General features: G+C 41.9%; 1 protein-coding gene across 7 annotated transcripts in view; it reads left to right on the top strand.

Moving 5' to 3' along the window:
- Positions 1–4,446: 4,446 nt before the first annotated feature.
- The window catches only part of SYTL4 (synaptotagmin like 4), an 85,364-nt gene continuing 68,624 nt past the window's right edge, over positions 4,447–21,186 (top strand). For 2 of the 7 annotated variants that reach the window (XM_058291664.2, XM_058291662.2), the window contains exon 1: positions 4,456–4,587. The gene's annotated coding sequence lies outside the window, so the exon portion shown is untranslated. Of the gene's footprint in view, positions 4,588–5,100; positions 5,361–21,186 lie in introns of all 7 variants that reach the window. The other 5 variants (XM_058291660.2, XM_058291658.2, XM_058291657.2 and 2 more) reach the window with 5 other exon arrangements.

Below are 21,186 nucleotides of genomic sequence, written 5' to 3'. Positions count from 1 at the left end.
CCTCATCTGCTATAATCTGATGATTTCATTGCAACTCTACTGAATCTACTCTCACATTAACGAATCGAATAGACACCATTGGTTCTTATTTTGTTAGCATATTAGTATCATTTGATGCTGCCTGTCTCTCCCTCCTTGAAACATTCTACTCTCTTGGCTTCTGTGACATATTACTTTCCTGGTTTTCTTCTTTCTTCTCTGACCAGTCTTTCTTAGAGTCCTTTCTTTTTTTTTTTTTTTTGAGAATTACTGAAAATATTATTTTTTTCCCAAATTCTACTCAATTTATTCATTTTTAAAAAAATATTACATTAAAAAATATGAGGTTCCCATTCTCCCCCACTGCCACCACCCCACCACTCCCCCCACAGTAACACTCTCCCCCATCATCATGACACATCCATTGCATCTGGTGATCTTAGAGTCCTTTCTGAGTGCTTTGTTCATTGCCAGCCCCTTAAATTTTGGTGTTCTTCCAGTCTGTCATGGACCTTGTTCTTTTCTCATCTCCCTGCTATATTTCTAGCCTTATCTATCATCACTTTTTCTTTATACTTTATGCTCCAGTAACACCAACCTCCTTGTACTTCCTTTGCATATATGTAGTGTTTCTTGCCTTTTGGTTTTTGTTTATGCTATTCTTTCTGCATGGAATGCTTTCCCCCTTTTGTGGTCTACCTATATTCCTCCTCATCCTTTAAGTTTCTGAGAAGCTATAACCTCTTGCAGGGACCTTTCACTGACTATGCCTCTGTGAGGCTTATGTCAGTAGTATTCCTAGGTTCTCCCACCTATCCTGTACATCTCCCTTGCTTTGTACTTACCACTCTGAATTATAGTTTTATGTTTATGGCTTGCTTGCCCTCTCCCAATAAACTCAGAGACCCTGAGAACAAAGGTCACCAAAATTCCAGTGCCGAGCACAGTTTACTTTGCACATAGTAGATGCTCAATACATCTTCGAATGAATGGATACTTGCATCTTTTATTCATTTTCTGTCGTCACATAGCATCTACTAAAATGCTTTGCATATACTGAGTGTTCAGAATATCCTGACCAGTTGTTCTCAACCAGGGACATTTGGCAATATCTGGAGGCATTTTTGGTTATTGTATCTTGGAGGGGGCTACTACAGGCATCTAGTGGGTAGGAGCCAGAGTTACTGCTGGACATCCTATAACGTACAGGAAAATCTCCTATAACAAAGAATTATCTGCTCCAAAATGTCAGTAGCTCTGAGGCTGAGAAGGTCTGATCTTGTCTGAGGCACTGAATATACCTTTTAAATCCTGTAGTCACTGTGGATCACTAGTGTACTAAGTTTTCTTTGTCAGGAATTCTGCTTTTCTTGATATTTACAAAAGCAAATTATTACCCAACAAGAGATAAATTTAAGACTTTGGCAATTAAAAAGTACTTGATCAATAGGAAAGCAAATACATATATTACAATATATTTATGTCCTGGGGTGCTCTACAGAAGTTCAAATGAATGAATTACATATTTCAACATAGATAAGTATCATGAGCATAATGTTGAGTGAGAAAGGAAAATTGTAGAACATATGGACAGTGTGATACTACTTATGTCAAGTGTTAAAGAATCCATCATACTACATGTTGTTGAGGGATAGACACATGTATTAAATGTGTAAAGATAAGAAGGGAAATGATCAAGACCAAATCTGGAATAGTGAAAACCTTGGGATGGAGGAGTACATAAGTGGCTTCAACTGTATTGGCAATGCTTTTTTTCTTAAGCTGGATGGTGGGCATATCCTCATTGCTCTATTATTCTTCATTCATTTATGTATTTTGAAATATTTAATGCTTTTTGGAAGTAATTTCTCAATATTGGGGCATCATATCACGTTGGGTTGAGGAAAATTTCCATCTTACTACTTTGCAGTAGTCAGAATTCCTTCAAAGTATCAAAATCGAACAACTCATTGAATCCAGTCACTCACAATGGAACAAGACCTTACATACTACACACAAGATAATACATAAGTTCCTGCTTACATTTTTGCACAGTGTAGTACCTGGTATAGGATCAAGGAGGATCAAACAGAAATGGACAGCAGTTTTCAAAGTACAAAATATGTGTAAACAAGCCACTGACTCACTTTGTTTTGATTAATTGTGTATGTTTGTCTCTCTGTGTAGTTACAGCTGGGTCAGTGAGACTCTTAGAGAAGACAGGTCAGATCCTCACACCTTTTTTAATGAGGCAGACCTTGGAGAGCAAGAAATTGAACATGTAGAAAGCATAAAATCTTAAAATAATATCTGGAAATTTTGGAAACTTGCTGATGGATAAGACAGTTGGACTCAAAGTTTTTTGAAGTTCCTTCTGGCTGATGGTATTACCATTTCTCCCTAAGTATCACTCACGAAGAAGAAGAAGCAGAGAAGTGCCTGGTCTGAATTCTCACAGGCCAGGGCAAAAGGAGGTTCCTGTGCCTCCCTTGCCTCATTTCTACCACCCACATTTGGGAGATGCCACACATTCAAAGCCCAGGGCTGAGCAGAGTAGCCTTGAGGCTAAATTGGCAAATCTAGATAGAAAAAACGGATTTCCTTTTTGAAATTATTTTTTCTTACTTCAGGCTGGGGGCAGGGCATTTAAAAATATATACTTAAGTATTTAATTTTTAAAAAGATACTTAGATTACATAAATATTACACAAAAAATTGGGGATTCCCATGTGCCCTGCTCCCTAGTCCTCCCACATGTTCCTAAATTAACAACATCTTTCATTAGTGTGGTACATTTGCTACAATTGATGAACACATTTTGGAGCCTTGACACTAAGGATGGATTATAGTTTACATGGTAGTTTGCACTCTCTCCCGCACATTTTTGTAAGTTATTACAAGATATTTAATGGCCTGTATCTGTCATTGCAATGTCATTCAGGAAAATTCCCAAGTCCCAAAAATGTGGGGGCAGGGTATTGAAGGACTAAAGTATGGAAAAGAAACTCCAGGGAGAGCCTGGGAGCTGTATTTTACTGTTTTGTCTGATAGAAAGAAAATGTTTTTTTTTCTCTACTTTTTAAAAGACTTTTAAAAATAGTTGTTATATTATCAAAGTCATACATATACTCATAAGAAAGTTGAAAAATTCAGAAAAGAGGAAGAAAACTAAAAATTCATTTAATTCAACCTTCCAGAGACAACGATTATTATATTTTGGCAAATTTTCTTCTAATCTTTTTCTATGCCTGAACTCCCCCAGCCCATTTCATTTTTAGTAAATTTTGTGTCCTACTTTTAAATAATACAGCATAAGCATCTCGCAGTCATTATAAACTATGTGTAAATAAGATTTATTGCCTATAATATTCCATTGCAAGACCATACTATAATTTACTTAACCTTTGAACCACTAGTTTTTCCCTAGTATTTTATTATTCTAAGGAATAGTGGGACAAGAAAGAAAAGGACTGAAGATGCTCCACTGGATTTATTGATACCGAGGTGATTGGCTGGATATCTTGTTGAGCGTAGTTTTAGTAGAGTGCTGAGGAAGGAAGCCAGATTGCTAAGCGTTGCGAACTGAATGAGAAGGGAATGGAAATAGCCGATGTATCTGTAAAGTACATTTTCAATAAATATGCTTGCAAAGAGGTGCTGGAATGGAACCTAGTGCGTAGAAATTTTTTTAAAGATGGAAGAGACTTGAGCATATTTAATTGCCGATGACAATTTCAGAGAGCCTTGAGCAGGTTTAATGGCTCATGAGAGGGAGGTAGAAAGAGAGAGGAAAATCTATGTTTTCTGGGTAGACATGAACATTTTAAAGTCAATTAAAATAAATTGCTCAGGTCCTTTGTAAAAGTGTTTCTACCAGTGCACTCGTATAGGCAAGTCTGAGAGAGCTTATTTGGTGGCCAGTTTGCTATTATCAAGTATTACGGTAATTAAAAAAATAAAAACTTTGCCAAAAAATCCCATCGTTCTAACCTGCTTTCTTTGACTACTAGTGAGTTGAATATTTTAACTGTGTTGTTGCATGTGTGTGCATTTAGTGTATGTCCTTTGCCCACAGCGCTTTTATTTGAGACAGACACTCTTATTTGCCATAAAAGGTCGAAAGCCAAAGAATCAGGATGATATCACACTTTAGCCTCCCAAACTCTGTAGTCCAGAGTCTTCATATTCTTAGAAGTACATGATAATTTGATAATTTTGGGCCCAGCTGAGCGTTAAGAGGTAGGTGATTTTACCATCTAAGAGAGTGACCACAGGTGGAAGTCAAAGAGGGGCTCCCTTCTAGTTTTAGACCCCTGTCTTCAGTCCTGAAGTTCCTAACCCAGGAGGACAGCCATATGGTGCCTTAAGGCTCGGGCTGCCAGAGCTGTCCCTCGGAGAGAGACCCCCTGCTAAGGAGCCCCGGAGTGCTGTGCGGCCCCTTTAAGAGCCCAGCTCCTCCCCGCTCCAGGGAAAGTTGCAGCTTTTTCCGCCTCCCGGGAGGGTGAGAAGGGCCGGAGCGGACTTACTGTCTTCCAGGAGCAGTTGACCCTCCCTCAAATCCGACATTGGGACGTCTCATCCGCTTGTTGCACCTATTACAGGTGACAGGTAGGTGTGCGGCCAGCGGCCGCCCCTTCGCCCTCGATCTGGTGCTGCTTCTGGGCCCCCAGACCCCTTTTCGTTGCCAAAGCGCCCCCTCCCACCCTGTGTCTCAGGGACCAAAGTCCCCCCACCCGCCCCCTTCCGTTTTCCCATCTTCCCTTCTTCTTAGCTGACCACTTGCCCCCTCTTCCCCTGTTTGCCTTTCTGGACGGAACCCCATCTCCCCGCCCATGCCTTGCCTCCCGCCTGCTTGGGGCGGTCCCTTCCCACAGGTTTTCTTCCTCCCAGACCTCTCGTGGCCCCTTCCCTGGCCCACCCGTCCTAACGCGGGCCGTGCACCTATGGGCTTTGCCACCTCCCTGTCTCCCTGCCCGCGAAGTGCATCGGCTTTTCCCGCCAGCCAGAGCTGGAGCCCCACCCAAGAGTGAGCCCTGGGGGCGCGGGTAGGGCGGAGCTCCTAGAGGGAACTGCGGCGCCCTCTGAGTCGTCGAGTCACCTTTCCATCGGTTCCTCTCGGAGCGCTCCGCTGTCGCGCGGGGTCTCTGCCGCGCACAGCCTGCGGACCTCGGACCTCGCGGCTTCGGCTTCCCTGGCCTTGGACTCTCTGCCACAAGTAAAGGCTGGAGGCCTGTTGCGCCAGAGTCCCGCCTTAGTGGGTACTCTAAGCACTTGGAGTTGTGGACCGGGTTGCGTGCTCTGGAGCTGAACTGCTTTATCTTACCATCCTTCAAGCAGGCTGGGGGTTTGCTCCTCGAGGAGAGTCCCCAGAGTTTTCAAAAGTAAGTACAGAATGCTTCTAGCTTCTGTGATGGTTTGTAACGAAGCAGAAAAGGTGTCACTAGAGCCCTTAACGTTGAATGAGATGGTTGGGTTTTTTTATGGTAAAATAATTTGGTTAGAACCCTAGTGGTTTGAAAAAGTGATTTGTTTCTCATTAACCAACCTTTTCTTCCCCCAGTGCCCTGCTTCTTTGGGACCAGAGGACCTAGTATTCCAGAATATTGCTTTTGGCAGTGTTGGTTCTAGACCTGTACGTTTGTGGCAGAAATTAGTCTTCATTACATCCTGGACTCCCGGTTTTTAATTGACTTCTTTTCTGCTTATTCAGCTCCCCACCTCCATCCCTCATAAATCCATTAATATTAAGGTGTCAGTGATATAATGTGTTTACCCTGCTGGTCTGCAGAGAGGACATGTTTAAAAGAGTTGTGATGAGGTGCTGGCTGATGAAGTTGTATTTTTTTTTTTTTAAAGCACCTGCTGGAAATAGTAGTAGAAAAAGACCACCAGCTTGGCTTTTCTTGGGCAGGGAAAGAACATTTCTGATAACACCATTTCAGGTGCCTCCCTCCAGGTCACAACAGTGAACGGAAGTCAGAGGCCTGTTCTGGGGTCATTAATCCATGAGCATATGTAACATTTTGGTCAATGACCTGTCTTTAAAGGTTGCTACTAATAATGTTTGTTAGACTCTATTGAGCCAGTCACTGTGATAAATTCATTGCATAGTTATCTCATATAATCCTCATAACTCTATGCGATAGGCACTACAACCATGACCATGTTATGATGAAAATGAGGCTCTGAGAGGTTAAGTACCTCTTTCCAATCATCCAATTAATGAAGGGAAGAGGTGGGCCATTTGACAGCAGAGTTTGTGTTCTTATCCTCTATCACACCATCTCTATTGTCTTGGACATTAAGAATGCTAATACCTCATGGCTGAAGACTAAATGATTAAAAATATCCCTTCAAGATGAACCATACATTTTGATCCTTGACTCCAATTTTGATGCACTGTGGAGACTTTGGATGACTTACTTCAATGATGTCTAACCCATTTCACTTCCAACATGGAATTGTCATGTTGCCATTATAAGCACATACCTCTGAATGTAGCCGGATGAATGCAGCCTCCCGGGCTCTTAGCTCAGAAGTGATTGTCCTGAAGTTAGGAGAGGGTAACTATGGATTCTAGGGATGTGCACCTGGCTCAACTTCTTCTGGGTAGGGGGAATGAAGGTGTAGGTGATAAGGATTTCCAAACAGCTGGGACAGAGAGCCTGAGGGTGATTATGTGCTTGTTTTGTCATGGGATCGATGGGGTACCTCAGACAGGGATAGTCTAGAATAAAATGTCCTCTTTGATCCCATCTCTGGTTCTCTGCTTACACTGCTCCTTTTTTTCTTTCCTGATAAGCTAACTTGCCACTTGTACTGCCACCCCCCCCCCAATAATTTCTATTCATCTTTCAAGATTTAGCTCTAAAGTCACCTTTTTTTGGGGGGGGGGGCAAAGTCACCAAATAACCATTTCCTTCCCCTCAGTTATCCTGTATCCTAAGGTACTTTGCTTACACCGCGGTAGAGCCCTTAACACCTTTCCTAGTTCTGCCACCTGTAAGGTTGTACCCTATTTAAAGAGCAAGTTCTGGATCTTGGAGTTCCCTTTGTCCTGAGCACAAGGGATTAATAAGTGTTTGTACTATTAACTAGGGATGTAGAGCCCTCAAAGTCCTGAGGCCTAATGATGATGTGAAGTACAAAAGACAACCTCCTGAGGTACTTGAACTCCTGCAGCTCAGTGTTTTTATTTAAATGCCACTTTGTGAATGAGGCCTTCCCTGACAACCCTATTTAAAATTGCAACCCCTTTTCTGAGCATTCTATATGTTCCTTGCTGCTTTATTACTCTAATATACATACTATATATTTCATTCATTGTTTTGCCTGCTGTATCTTTCCCCCCACTATAACATAAGCTCCATGTGGGGAGGGACTTTCTCTATTTTATTCACTGGTAGATCCCAGCACCCAGAACAGAGCTTGGCACAATGAAGGTGCTTAATGATATTTCTGAAATGAATTAATGAATGACAGTACCATTCTAGGAACTTGCACTCTTCTGTGTTCCTGGACCTGAAGCTAAGCCTATCCAGTTTGCCATCCTATAGCTATAAGGTTGCCCCAGGCTCAATTCTCCCACAGCTTTCTTTCTGTTGTTTTACTTTGAGATTGCATTCCTGATGATGACTTTGACCTAGGTAGAAATACTTCCTCCCTTATTTTAAAGCATCAGTCTCTGGATGGAAACTTCTAAAGTTTACAAGTGGAAATGTAAAGAGGCTGTGCTTCTTGGTGGTAGAAAGAGGGGATGCACTTGGAGGTGGGGGGTGTGGATTGTCAGAAGTCTCGAGGCCCTCGAGACATTTTTAAAATTATTTTTTTAATCAGAGAAATTGTGAGTTTATAAAACAATCGTGTGTAGAATTCCCATATATCACCCCTTCACCAACACCTTGCATTGTTGTGGAACATTTGTTACAGATTATGAAAGAACATGATCATACTATTACCACTGACTATGGTCTATAGCATATACTTGGTATATTTTTTTCCATACACCCCCTATTATTAACACCGTATATTAGTATTGCACATTTGTTGTAGTTCATGAGAGAACACTCTCATATTTTTCCTGTTAACCACAGTCCATCTTCCATCACATAGTTCACTGTGTTATACAGTCCCATGCCTTGAGGCATTTGGCAAGCTCAGATGGAGGTTGGAGAAAGTTACTGTGGGGCCTGGGACATGAACAGCTGAAATGAATAAAAGATGCCACAATTCAGGCTGCTAGTCTCCAAGTCAGGTCACCCTTCACCTTTTAGGCATGAGGTGGTTATTGGCTTATGAACTTTATGGAAAAGCCGTAGCTGAGTGCTACTTATGTAGTACTTGGCTAGCCTTCATACTAGGAGAATTATGCAGTGTGTAACATAAAAGAAAAAAGAGTACTGCTCTGTCTAAATGTATTTTTAATGTGTTCAGAAAGAAAAAATGCCAGAATCTCTTAAAAGACATACTTAGGATTTGGACCATTGATAAGATAGTAAATATGTGATTCTCCAGTATGTGATGTGTGCTTACTTCTTTGTAGCTCAAGTTTTAAAAGAAAAAAAACTGCAAAAAAAATCTACTTAGCCTCCTCTTCTACTAAATTTATCGCCCCAACCTCTAAACATTGGAGTGACTCAGGATTCGGTCTGTGGACTTTGCTCTCCCTAAAACTTTCCCAGAGATCTTAACCAGCCCCATGACTTTAAATATCATTTATCTAAACACTGATCCCTCCCAAATTTATGACTTTGACCCAGGCCTTTCTTCCAAGCTCCAGACTCATATATCCGATGGCTTATTTAAAATCTCTACTGGGATCTCAAATAGACATCTCAAACATAACATGGTCGAAACAGAACTCCTGATTCTCCTCACATCCCCAAACCCTTCCCTCAGTTTCTCCTTTCTCAGTTAAACAACACTATTGTCCATTCAGTTGCTCAAACCAAGAACCTAGGAGTCACTCTTGATTCCTCTTTCTCACTCCCAACATCCAGTTCATCAGGAAGTCCTGTTGACTTCATCTTCAAAATATATCATATATTCTGCCACATATCCACCCCTTTTGCCTACTACACTAGTCTAATCCACGACAAGGCTGCAATGAACATCTTTGTACAATGCTTGAAGATGTATATTTGTATGTGTGTGTGTAGATACATACACACATGCAATTATTTCTGTGCAGTAGCTCCTTGGAGAATTTCTGGGTGAAAGGATGTGGATATTTAAAAATTTGAATAGATATTGCCAATTTAGAAAGGTTTATTCTCTTACTCTTGAGAGTGCTTTTCCCTACTGGTGATGGACAGTATTTTAAATTTTGCCAATCTGATAGGTGAAAAATAATACCTAACTGATTTAATTTGCAGGTCTCTGGCCTTTAGTGAGGCCGAACATCTTTTTATATGCATTAGCTATTTGTATTTTTCCTGAGACTTGCCTTTTCATATCCTTTGCACATTTTTCTTTTGGGTTATATATTTAATCTTTAAGAACACTGTATTATTAGAGATATTTACCCATTGCCTGTTACATAGTGCAAGTTTTTTTCTTTCTAGTTTGTCATGTCATAACTTTGTTCATGATATATACCCCTCTTATAATCAGATAAAACACTATAAAACATTTGAAAACATGTTCATTAGATTTGGCGATTAGGAGATCAATGATGACATCAATGTGCCAGGAGAGAAGGCATCTTACAGAGGGTTGGGGAGTGGGGAGTGAGGAATGAGGAGGACTGATAAGAAATATGGTATGTACTTTGAAGAGGCTTGGCTATGTTGGGAAGGAGAGAGTGTGTCTTATAGACAGCAGGGCACAGGGTACAAAAGAATTTGTCTTGTTTTAAATAGTAGAGATGAGGCTATTTATGTTTAGATGTCATAGAACTTGATGCAAGGTCTCTGAGAAAGTAGGAGGAGCTCTGGGGTGAAAGGGGTGAAAAGACTGGCCTTGTAGGAAAGGGAGTTAGCTCTTCTACTGAGACTGGACAGAAGGAGGGCAGATTTGGTGAAGTTGTGGGGAAGGAAGGAGCTGTGGAGGGGTAGGATTTTGAGGGAGGGTCCACCTGATGAGAGTAGTAAAGAGATGGAATAGTATTTGAGAGGAAAAAATTAAAGGACCTCTTTAGGGACATACCAGACAGATTGTCATATCAGAGTGAGCCAAGAAAGGCTTGGATAATTTGAATTTTTCTTGATACCAAGTCACAGAACCCTGTATTCATTCTCTTCCCCAGCACTTATCAGCCCAGGTATAGAAACAGAGTGCAGATAGTCTAGTGTGGGGAATTTTTCTGCATGACTGTGACAGAAATATGAGCGGACAGGAGATTGCAGGGTGCTGTCAAAGAATAGGTGAAATGATGAACTAGGTGGCTCTCATATCTGACTCTTTGAATTTACCTTGAGCTTGAGTAATCTCAAGAGAAGGGGGTTTCATGGTATCTACACTCCTTCTTGTTCTTAGCTCTATCAATTCAGGCATCAGAATAGCTTTAGCATCAGTATCTTTAAACTATTACTTGCAACTTACCAGAAAGCATGTGTTGATTTACTGAGGACCCACAATGTGCCAGGCTCTGGGCTAGATGCTTGCGATATAACAGGATAAAGTAGACAATGGCCTTTTTTTTCATGGAATTTATTTCAGCAGAGTGGCATATGCTAAACAATGTATAACATTATCAGTGATTTAATTGTAATTGTGATAAGTTCTATGAAGTTCAGCTTTTTAGAAATCTAATTGTCACAATGATCTCAAACAGGTTTTACCAATTTACATTTGCCAAAAATGTGTATGAGAGTACCACTTACATCTCCCTTTTTAATTGAATATAATCTCTTTTGAATTTTGCTGACTTGATAGGCAGACATAAACAAAACTTTCATTACTATACCAGTAAGGGTGAAACTTTTTCTGTTTCACATCTTTTGGCCATTTGGATTTCCTCCTTCAAGAATTATCTGTTCAGGCTCTTTGAATGCTGCTCTCTTCTTGTTTTTAGTAGATCTCTTTTCTCACACATGAAGCCATTAACCACCTTTTTTCCCCTCCTCCCTGAGTTCTGGGGGCACTAAAATATTTTTTCCCAGTCTCTCTGAACATTCCTTTTTGATCTCCTTTAAACTTCTTTCTTTACCTACTTTGGGAATGTTGGTGAACCCAGGGCTCTGACTAGATTTTTATTACTTGACTCCCCCAGAAGTAAAACTTATGGCTTCTCTTCTCCTCATCCCATTCCCCAGAGGAACAATGTTAAGTTCATGTATTTTTCCAGACTTTTTTGATGCCTATTTAAGACATTTTCTTTCATCCATTATCCATCCATCTACCCAATCTGTCTACACATCTATGTAAAAAATATAAATGGAACCATAGTATATATGTTTTGCATGTGATTTTTAGCTTACATCATAGCAAGTTTTCAGTCACTATATATAGAGCTATCTCATTCTTTGTAACAGCTGTGTAGCATTCCAATATATGTATGTACCATGATTAATCTAACCATTTTCTTATTGACTGATATTTAAGTTCTCTTTTTTTTTCTGTTTCAAACATTGAGCCAGCTATGATAACTCTTTGTGTTCTACTTGAATATCAAGGATAAATGTTTAGAAATAGAATGACTCCATTGGTAAATGAAGGTCAGTGGTCCTAAAGATTGAGAGAGGTCTAGGAAGATAAAGATCTAGAATTGTCAATCAGATCGAGAAGGTTCTTGGTTACCTTAGTGAGAGCTATTTCAAAGGTGTGGGGGGTGAGAAGCTAGGGTATGGTGGGTTGAGAAATGATTGGGGAGCTGAGGAAGTAGAAGCGATGTATATGGACAATTCCTTAGAGATGAAAGTGGACAATTGCTTCAGTGTTAAAGAGCAAAGAGAGGGTCATAGCAGGGTAGTGAGATCCTGGGAGGTTTCTTTCTTTCTTTTTTTCTTTTAACTTAGGAGGGACTTTAATGTCTTTAAATACTGATGAGCATAAGGATATAATTGATAGAGCAAAGTTCTTCCAGGACAAAGTCCTTATGCCAGATGGGAGAGGATCCAGAACCAGGTGAACGGAGTATCCTTAAAACAAGAGGAAGGACATTACAGTAGAGAAGAATGAAAAGTGAATAGGTACAGATGAAAGAAGGTTTATAGATTTGATGGCAGGATCTTGTCTGATGGCATTTATATTTCTGGATGATGTATGAGGTAAGTTCATCCTCTTAGAGCAGGGATTTGAGGTAGGGAAAGGTTTGGGTTAGAGATTTGAAATGTTTCTGGAAGGTTTGAAACAGTTATTGTGGAGAACAGGAGGGCAAGCTAGGATCAGGGATGCCTAGTTGGAGTGTCAGGCAGTTTTGGGGTGAGCTTGGAAACCAAGAATTCATACTGAATAATCTATCAGATTGTGATACTTAATGCAGACATAAAATACAGCAGTTGGCTTCTTCTAGGGCTATGGTTTGTTTGTTTTTTCTTCAGGTATTTGCATTGAAAGTATGGGTTATTGAGGATACTGACAAGACTGTAGTTGAAACAATAGGTTCCAGTCTGTCTAAGAAAGGAAGTAAAGACAGGAAGGAGATGACAGGGCAAAACTTGAAGGTCTACGGAAGATGTCTGAAAATAAGTGTGGGGTTAGGGGAGAAGTTATCGAGTAAAGAGGCTAGAAGGATAGGGGGTTTAGTTAGAATGGAATGTTTGAATTAATGATATAAAAGGTAGAGAAGTTTTGAATGATAAGCCCTTGGGTATGGCTGTGTATGATGTGTGGTATTCTTGATGTCAGCTCTTTTATTCAATAAATATTTATCGTGTGACTATTATGTGCCAGGCAGCATTCTAGGTACTGAAGGTGCAGAGATGAACAAAACAGAGTCCCCTCTAGATAAAGTTTACAATTTAATGGGGGAGATAATTTTTTGTTTTGTTTTGTTTTAATAAAAATGTATCCTTGCTGATATGCTGATTCCTGCATGTGTAGTTCTATTTAGAACTAATATTAATTCTAGGGCCAAGTATTAACATGTATGAGCCTAGGAAAGTCCATCTGTATATTTTGAGTGCTTTGCTTTATTGTAAACTATATTACCTGAATTATGAAAATGCATACCTCCTCTGCCTTTAGAAATGTTTAAGGTTCTTTCATGTGTCATATCAGTATTGAAGAAAAAATGAATATATACAAATCTAATTTGAACATTTTTTAGCTGTTTTAATTTTTTATACTTTATTTTTTTAAAACTAGGATATTGCTTTTAGCTGTAGACCAGATGTTGATAATGCATGTACTAATCTTGCTCTAGGGATTTGATGTAATATGTAAAGTAATTATGGTTAAACAGTTTAGGAGGGAAAGAGAGCTTGCAGTAAGTTAATATTTTACTTTTATTTCATATTATTCTCCAATTTTTACCTGCTCTTGTGTACATATACTGATGTATATATTTATTAAGATTTTATTTGAAAGAAATTAGCATTGATTTTGTTTTATAAGCCTTAATTAAATAACACCTTAAAATTATCTGCCGCATATATGTCCCGGCTAGCGGGACGATCAACGGGAGCTCCGGATCCTAGGAGGGAAAGAATGGTATGGGACAAGAGAGACACAAGGAACGACAGCAAGACAGTATTCTGATCAAGCTGCAAAACTTTATTGAGGGGACTGAGCATATATACTCTAGGGAGGAGGGGGGTGGTGGGTAAGGATAGGTGGCGGTCTGGGATTGGCCGCTGCTATTGCTAGGGCAGGAGGCAGATTTGAGGTAAGAACTTTTGGCGGGAACTGGTTCTGTAAAGAAGGGGGGAGGGTGACCTAAGCTATTATTGTATCAGCTCCAATGTTACCAGCATTGCTGAAAGGTAGATTCTATGCATGCTGCCTTAATCGCCCACAACATCTCCTCCCTTTGTTTTTCAAAAGGATGGAGGAAGAATGCTCATCGAGCACTCTTTTGGCATTAACCTGCTGGGGGAAGTAGAGGCCTCATTCCCCATGTTGTTTGTGGCTCTGTTTTTCTGGGGAGGGGAATTTGGGGTAGGATTTGCGCAGAGCGAACCCCTATGCTAATGAGGCATGCTTCTCAAGGAGCTCGAAAATGGCCTTTAATTGTTTTGACCCTCCTTTGCAGTGCTTTGCCTCGCACCCAGCGGTACCAATCAAAGCATAGTTTTGAGTTATATGCTGTTCCCGTAGGAGGGGGCTCTTCACCCGTGAGGGTGGGCAGCAGTTAGTTAGTTTAGAGATATACCTTGATCAGTGAGGTGAAGCCGGTGATAGTGCACTTGAATAGGCCTGCTAAGAGCGGAATCAATTTGGTCTTTTACTAGTTGTATAATTCTTTTTATGGCCCAAGGTGCAAAGGATATTACAAGGAGTATGGTTATTAAGGGACCTAATATGGGGAGAATGTAAGGAAGGATTCCGTTGAATCCCCAGGAGGCACCTCCTTGAGCTTCTCGCTCACGTTTGCGGTTTGCAATTCCTTCCCTAAGTTTGGACATGGAATCTTTGACTAAGCCAGAATGGTCAGCGTAAAAGCAACATTCCTCGCATAGTGCGGCACAAAGCCCTCCTTGCTTAAGGAAAAGTAGATCTAGGCCTCTCCTGTTTTGGAGAACAACTTCTGATAAGGATGTAAGGGATTTTTCGAGATGGGTGATGGAGTTTTCAATGCGTGCTAAATCTTCATCTATAGCAGCTCTCAAGTGGGACAAACCTTGCTTTTGGAGAACGACAGCGGCGGTTCCAGTACCTAGGCCAGCAATACCTAAAAGAGAGGCAATAGTGACAGCCGTAACAAGTTCTCTTTTGTTCCTTGATATGGTTGGAGGTTGTGCATCCCAGTATTGATAAAGGTCTTCTCTTCTACGGAAGACGACGCGGGGCAGCACAGCTACTAAGAGGCACACTTCTTTAGTCTTGTTGAGGGCTTTTGCTGATACGCAAGGAGTAAGCCCTGTGGAAGAGCATAGCCATTTTACCCCTGTTGGGGGAATGTAGAATTTACCTGTTGGTGGAGAGGATGACTGTGCACAGACTTTATTAAAGGAGGAGGGGATAGTACCAATGCAATGTCCGGAGTGAATAACAGATTGCATGGTGAGGCCGATTTTTGTTGTATTCCAAGAGCATTGGGGAGGATTATCCTCGTTTGAAGTATTAAATGAGGTATTAAGGGCGACAGCGTCATAAAAAAGGGGGGTTGGCAGAAAAACATAACCAACAACTACGGGTAAAGTTGGGCTGGGAAGAGTTTAGGGAGAGAAAGGCAGCTTGGAGCACTGACCAGAATGGGTTATAAGTTGGTTTAGGCTCCATGGAAGTTTTTGAGGGCAACAGTGTTAGGCTGGTAGCAAAGGAAGAATGGGTTGAAATGATTTGATTGGTGGGTTTGTGAGGAGGGGTAGTTGCGATTTGAGGGGATGGGGGTGAAGTTTGGCGAGGAGGGGGAGCGAGCACTACATTTGGCCCAATGGCGATTGATGGTTGCCGTACTGCTTCCTTTTTTATCACGATAAGACTCCCTGGGTTAGTTCCTGATACATAGAGCCTGATACCCCACGTTCGACCGATTGTCCAAGCGAGGTTATTGGGGAGCTGTACAGTGATATTTAATCCTATGCAGGTCCCTGGGGTAGTGTGGCCGAGCCCATCAGTGGAAGAAGGTTTGCAGCAAGGGGGAGTTTGTGTTAGGGTAAGATATTGATCGGTGGTACTAGGTTTCCAATCAGTGGCTAATGTTTCACACCCCCAGTATGCACAATAGTATTGATTGGGGGCATTGCAATAGGTTTTTCCAGGATTTGAGGCTGGGCACATGTAGACCTGGCTGAGGTTAAGATTTTGGCGTATGCCAGCACGGCCTCCTCTACGGGAACTACTGGAGTCGCTATTGGCATTGGGGAAAGTGCCAGGGAGAAACAGGGTAGTGACATTAAAGATAAAGGAAGGTGCCCCCGCGGTAATGGTGGAATTTACAATTTTTGAATCTTCCCATCGTATTAGGGACCAATTCCAAGGCTGGTGGGGGTTAGTTTCGAGGGAAGTGGTGCTTAGGCTATTGAGCACACTTTGCAGGAAAAAATGTAGGGCGACAGCCTTAAACGGCAGTGGGCTTAATAAGGCCATGTTACCGAGGGCTGTAGGTGTTTAAGGAAGGCAAGCTAGCAGGGTGAAGCACCCTACAATGCACAAATACGTTATGGCAAGAAGGGTTTTTTCTAGTAGGTTCCAATCTTTTGGGGCAACGGTTGCTAATCCGGCTGCGAACAGCAATGCCAGAAAGCCAACTGGCAGGAGCCAATAGTTATTGTGGCAATAATTCATGTGGCTTTAGTGATGGAGCAAACCTGTACGCTGAGCTTCTTTAAGTTGCAGGCTGTATGTGGATTCTCTGCACGGAACTTGAAATCCAATGAGGTTTCTCCGCGCAGGTTACAGCAAGTTTGGCGGTTTTTTGTTGGCGATGTGCTGGAAGAGAAAAAAAAAATTTCTTTTCTCAGGGAGGGGTTTGTTCCCTGGAAAGGTTGTTGTTAAAGGGGAGAGGGTTTTTTTCCGATAGTGGAGGATTAACATGTCTTATTAATCTTTCTGGCAGCCAGTTGGGCCTTCTTTTTCTTGGTCGTATATGCAAGCAGAGCCTCGCCCCCAGATGATAACGGGGTCGGGCCCATTCCATTTCGATGCTGAGGGGTCGCGCCACATAATGGTGGCTTGTTGCGTTTGTATTTTGGGATGCCAGTGCCTATCGGCTGCAGAGTGCCCTTCTTGATCCAGAGTTAGGAAGTTGAGGACAAAGAGAGTATGATGTAAAAGATCTCGGGGGCGTTGTTTTGTGAGATCGAGAGTGCTATCAGCTAGACGGCACAAGGCATTTTTTAGGATGCGATGTGCTCATTCTACTATTCCTTGGCCCTGGGGGTTGTATGGTATTCCTGTATTATGTACGATTTGTAATTTTTGACAGAAGGTTTGAAAATTTTTTCCAGTGTATCCAGGTCCATTGTCTGTTTTAATGAGCTTAGGCTGGCCTAGAATAGTGAAACAATGCAGTAAATGAGAGATAACATGTTTTGAAGCTTCTCCTGATTGTAGGTTAGCTAAAATAAATCCGCTGTATGTGTCAACGCAAACATGAATATATTTGAGTTGCCCAAAACTGGCAAAATGGGTGATATCCATTTGCCAGATTTCGTTTGGGATAAGTCCTCTTGGGTTGACTCCTAGGTGAGGGACTGGCAATTGGGTTACACAATTTTTGAAGGTTTTAACAATTTCCCTTGCTTGTTCTCTAGTAATATTGAATTTTAGTCGGAGAGTGTTTGCATTTACGTGATGTTGTGCATGGGCTTGGGAAGCTAAGGTAAAAGAGTTGCAAAGATTGGGACATATTAGCTAAGTGGCAGTGTCTGCTAATGCATTGCCTTCTGCAAGAGGGCCTGGTATACTTTGGTGGGCACGGAGATGCCCTACGAAGAAGGGGTGTTGTCGTTTGAGAATTAGTTTTTGCAGCTGTGAGAATAAGGGGACTGCAGTGGAGGAGGGCTTGATAAATGGAGTGGTTTCTAATAGCGGTATAGACTGGGCTATATATGCACTATCAGTGTATAAATTAAAAGGTTGGTTTTGAAGGCGGGAAAAAACTTGCAGGACTGCGTAGAGCTCGACAAGTTGGGCTGAAGTATAGGGAGAACGCATGGAAAAGGCTTGACCCTGGATGACGTAAGCTGCAGTCCCATTAGCTGATCCATCAGTAAAGACTAAGGTGGCTGAGTCTATGGGTTTTGTTTTAGTGACTTTAGGGAAGGTGAATTGATGGATTTTGGCGAACTGAATTAATGGATCACCAGGGTAGTGGTTATCAATATTGCCTGGAAACGAAAAGTATGCAATAGCCCATTCATCGTTGGTTTGGGAGAGCCAATGGATTTGATCCTGAGTGTACGGAACGATAAGGGAATCGGGGTCTTTTCCAAACAATTGGCGACTAGTTTGCCGGCCTTTTATTATGAGGGCAGCTATAAGAGAAATGTATGATGAGAGCACCTTTGATGGAGTAGCGGAGAGGTGAACCCAGAGCAATGGGTGACCTTGTCCATTTTGCTGTTTTATGTTTGATTGCCAGAAAACTCCTGTAGGTGTATGAACTGTAGCTAGAATTATAAAGATTAAAGGTTGGTGGTAATTTATTTGATAACAGGTTTGACTTTGGATAGCTTGATTTATTAAGATAAGCGCTTGCATTGCCTCTGGAGTTATGCTTCGGGGAGAGGAGGGGTTTGCGTCAACTTTTAAGATATTATAGAGTGGCAGAAGGGTTTCAGTGGGTAGTTTTAGGTAGGGGCAGAGCCATTGAATGTCTCCTAGAAGTTTTTGGAAATCATTTAGAGTTAATAGATGGGAGGTTTGCAGCTGAACGTGGGGTGTTAAAACTTGTTGGTGCCAAAGCTCGAAACCCAAATAGGAAAAGGGGTTTGAAGTTTGCACCTTATCAGGGGCTATTTGAAGACCTCTTGCAGTTAAGTTTTTTAGAAGGTCTTGAAAACAAAGGTGTAGGTTGGATAAGTTTTGACCTGCTAACAGGATATCATCCATATAATGAAGGATATAGATTTGTGGCCATAGTTGCCGGATGGGGTTAATAGCATCGGCAACAAATTTTTGACATAAAGTTGGACTATTGGCCATGCCTTGTGGTAAGACTTTCCATTGAAATCGGGGCATAGGGCCTTGGAAGTTAATTTGAGGAACACTAAAGGCGAAATGTTGCCTGTCTTTCGGGTGAAGCGGTATGGAAAAAAACCAATCCTTTAAGTCTATAACTATTTTGTGAAAGTCAATAGGAATAGGAACTGGTGAAGGGAGACCGGGTTGCAGTGCCCCCATGGGCACCATTGCTTTGTTTACAGCTCGTAAGTCTTGTAATAGTCTCCATTTACCTGTTCTCTTTTTTTATGACAAAAATGGGAGTGTTCCAAGGGGACTGAGTGGGTTCAATATGTCCGGCGTTAAGTTGTTCCTGTACTAACTCTATAGCCGCTAGGGTTTTTTCCTGAGTTAGGGGCCATTGATCAACCCATACTGGCTCTATGGATTTCCAGGAGATTTTTTCAGCATGGGGTACAGGGATGTCAATGGCCATCAGGTTAAATTTTGAGAGAGCCCGAGTCCTGTTTTAGTTGTATTAGGTGTTATAGAGATGGGCTGCTTTATCCCTTGACTAGTTTTGCCCAGGCCTTTGCCAGGGAGAAAGTTCATTTTGAGCATTTGAGCAGTAACTACATCACTGGGGCTGCACATAAAAATTTTCATTTGAGTTAGAATATCTCTGCCCCAGAGATTAACGGGGAGATGGGGGATAATATACGGTATAACTGTACCAGTGTTTCCTTCCTCATCTTCCCATTTTAGGGTTTGTGAACTTTGTAGAGGATTTGTGGCTTCACCTATTCCTTTTAAGTGGGTGGCAGCGGCTGTGAGGGGCCAGGATTTTGGCCAGTGGTTTGAGGATATAACTGTGGAATCGGCTCCTGTGTCTAAGATTCCCTCAAATAGCTTGCCATTAAGTTTTAGTTTTAAGGTGGGCCGATTATGGGATATTGGTTGTGCCCAAAAAACATTGGAAGATCCAGGGCCTTCTGTGGGGTGCTGGAGCTTTTTGAAGTTTGAGTTGACATGTCGAATGGGGAATATTATAAGTTGTGCTATTCGAGTGCCAGAAGGAATATGAATAATATTGTTTGAGGTGGTTGCAATTACTTGTACTTCACCTCTAAAGTCATTATCTAGCACACCTGGGATAATTTGGATTCCGCACAGGGTGACACTAGCTCTTCCTAAAATGAGACCAAAGGTATTTGGGGGCAGAGGCCCATAGATCCCTGTAAGTATGAGGAGAGGGCTGGTTTCTGGGGTTAATATTGACTCGGAGGCGGTATAGAGGTCCATTCCTGTGCTCCCTGCTGTGGCTTCCCATAGGTCTGAGATGCAGCAGCATGGTTTATGGTTGGGAGCGCAGGGACTGCGACTGGGGAAGGTCGAACAAACCATACTGCCCCTGGGTTTGTTCTGGTAGGGCCTGGGGCTGGCCCCATTGCAAGTTTCCCTGGGGCTTAGGCCTAAGGGGTTGGCCATTAATATCTATGCGGGAGTGACACTCGGATGCCCAATGAAACTCTTTTTTACAACGGGGGCGAATAGAGGGTGGCAATGAGGGTTTCTTAGAGATGAATGAGGAGGAATTGACTCTTGGTACAGGGCAATTTTTTGAAAAATGGCCAGGTTGTTTACAGTTATAGCATGTAGGAGGCTTAGTTTGTGCTGCAAAGTTTTGGAGGGCGGCGCCAATGGCTATTCCCAGAGTTTAAGTGGGCCCGATGCCAGAACAAAGTTTTATGTAGTTATTAAGATCGGTATTGCGAAAAGGGCGAATTGCGGCTTGGCAGGCAGCGTTGGCATTTTCAAAAGCCAGATGTTTAATGAAATCACTATCACTCTCGCTGGCCCCAAATAAACGCTCAGCCATATTTTGTAGGCGGCTGAGGAAATCGGTATATGGTTCATCGGGTCCTTGCCTTAATTTAGTGAGAGAGGCAGTGGCAGCACCCTTGCACCCTTTTGTGGAAGTTTTTTCCATGCTCTAAGCGCTGCTGTTTGTATTTGTGCTATAAGGCCGGGGGGAAACTGGGCTTGTTTGTTATTTTGATGGTAGGGGCTTTGACCTAAAAATTCGTTTAATGTCCATTTTTTAGAGGCGGCTTTACGGGTGTTACGGGTGGCATACTTTTTGCAGTGTTCTTCATAATCGGATTTCCACAACAGGAAATCGCCGCAGGACAAGGCAGCTCTAGCTAATTGAAACCAATCGTTGGGAGTAAGTTCTTTCTCACTGATGCTTTCTAATAATGCAAGTGTGAAGGTGGCGGTGGCGCCATAAGCATTCACTGCCTTTTTTAATTTTTCTAAATATTTTAAACTAAGTTTCTTATATTTAGCTGTTGTTGTAGTACTAACTTCCTCTTTCTCTCTCCATGTAGTACTAACTTCCTCTTGTTCTCCCTCGTCAGAGCTGGGGGGGTCTTCCTCACTTTTGCTACTTGAAGCGCCATTTTGAGACCTGGCGGCGCCATCTTGGGAGCTGGCGGCAAGGTCTTTGCTCTGACTACGCGTGACTGGGAAAGCATAGGTATGGTGAGCACAATG

The sequence above is a fragment of the Dasypus novemcinctus genome, chromosome X (genome assembly GCF_030445035.2).
Source record: "Dasypus novemcinctus isolate mDasNov1 chromosome X, mDasNov1.1.hap2, whole genome shotgun sequence".
Taxonomy (NCBI): domain Eukaryota; kingdom Metazoa; phylum Chordata; class Mammalia; order Cingulata; family Dasypodidae; genus Dasypus; species Dasypus novemcinctus.
The sequence above is the reverse complement of the archived record's forward strand: the minus strand, read 5'-3'. Positions and strand labels throughout refer to the sequence as shown.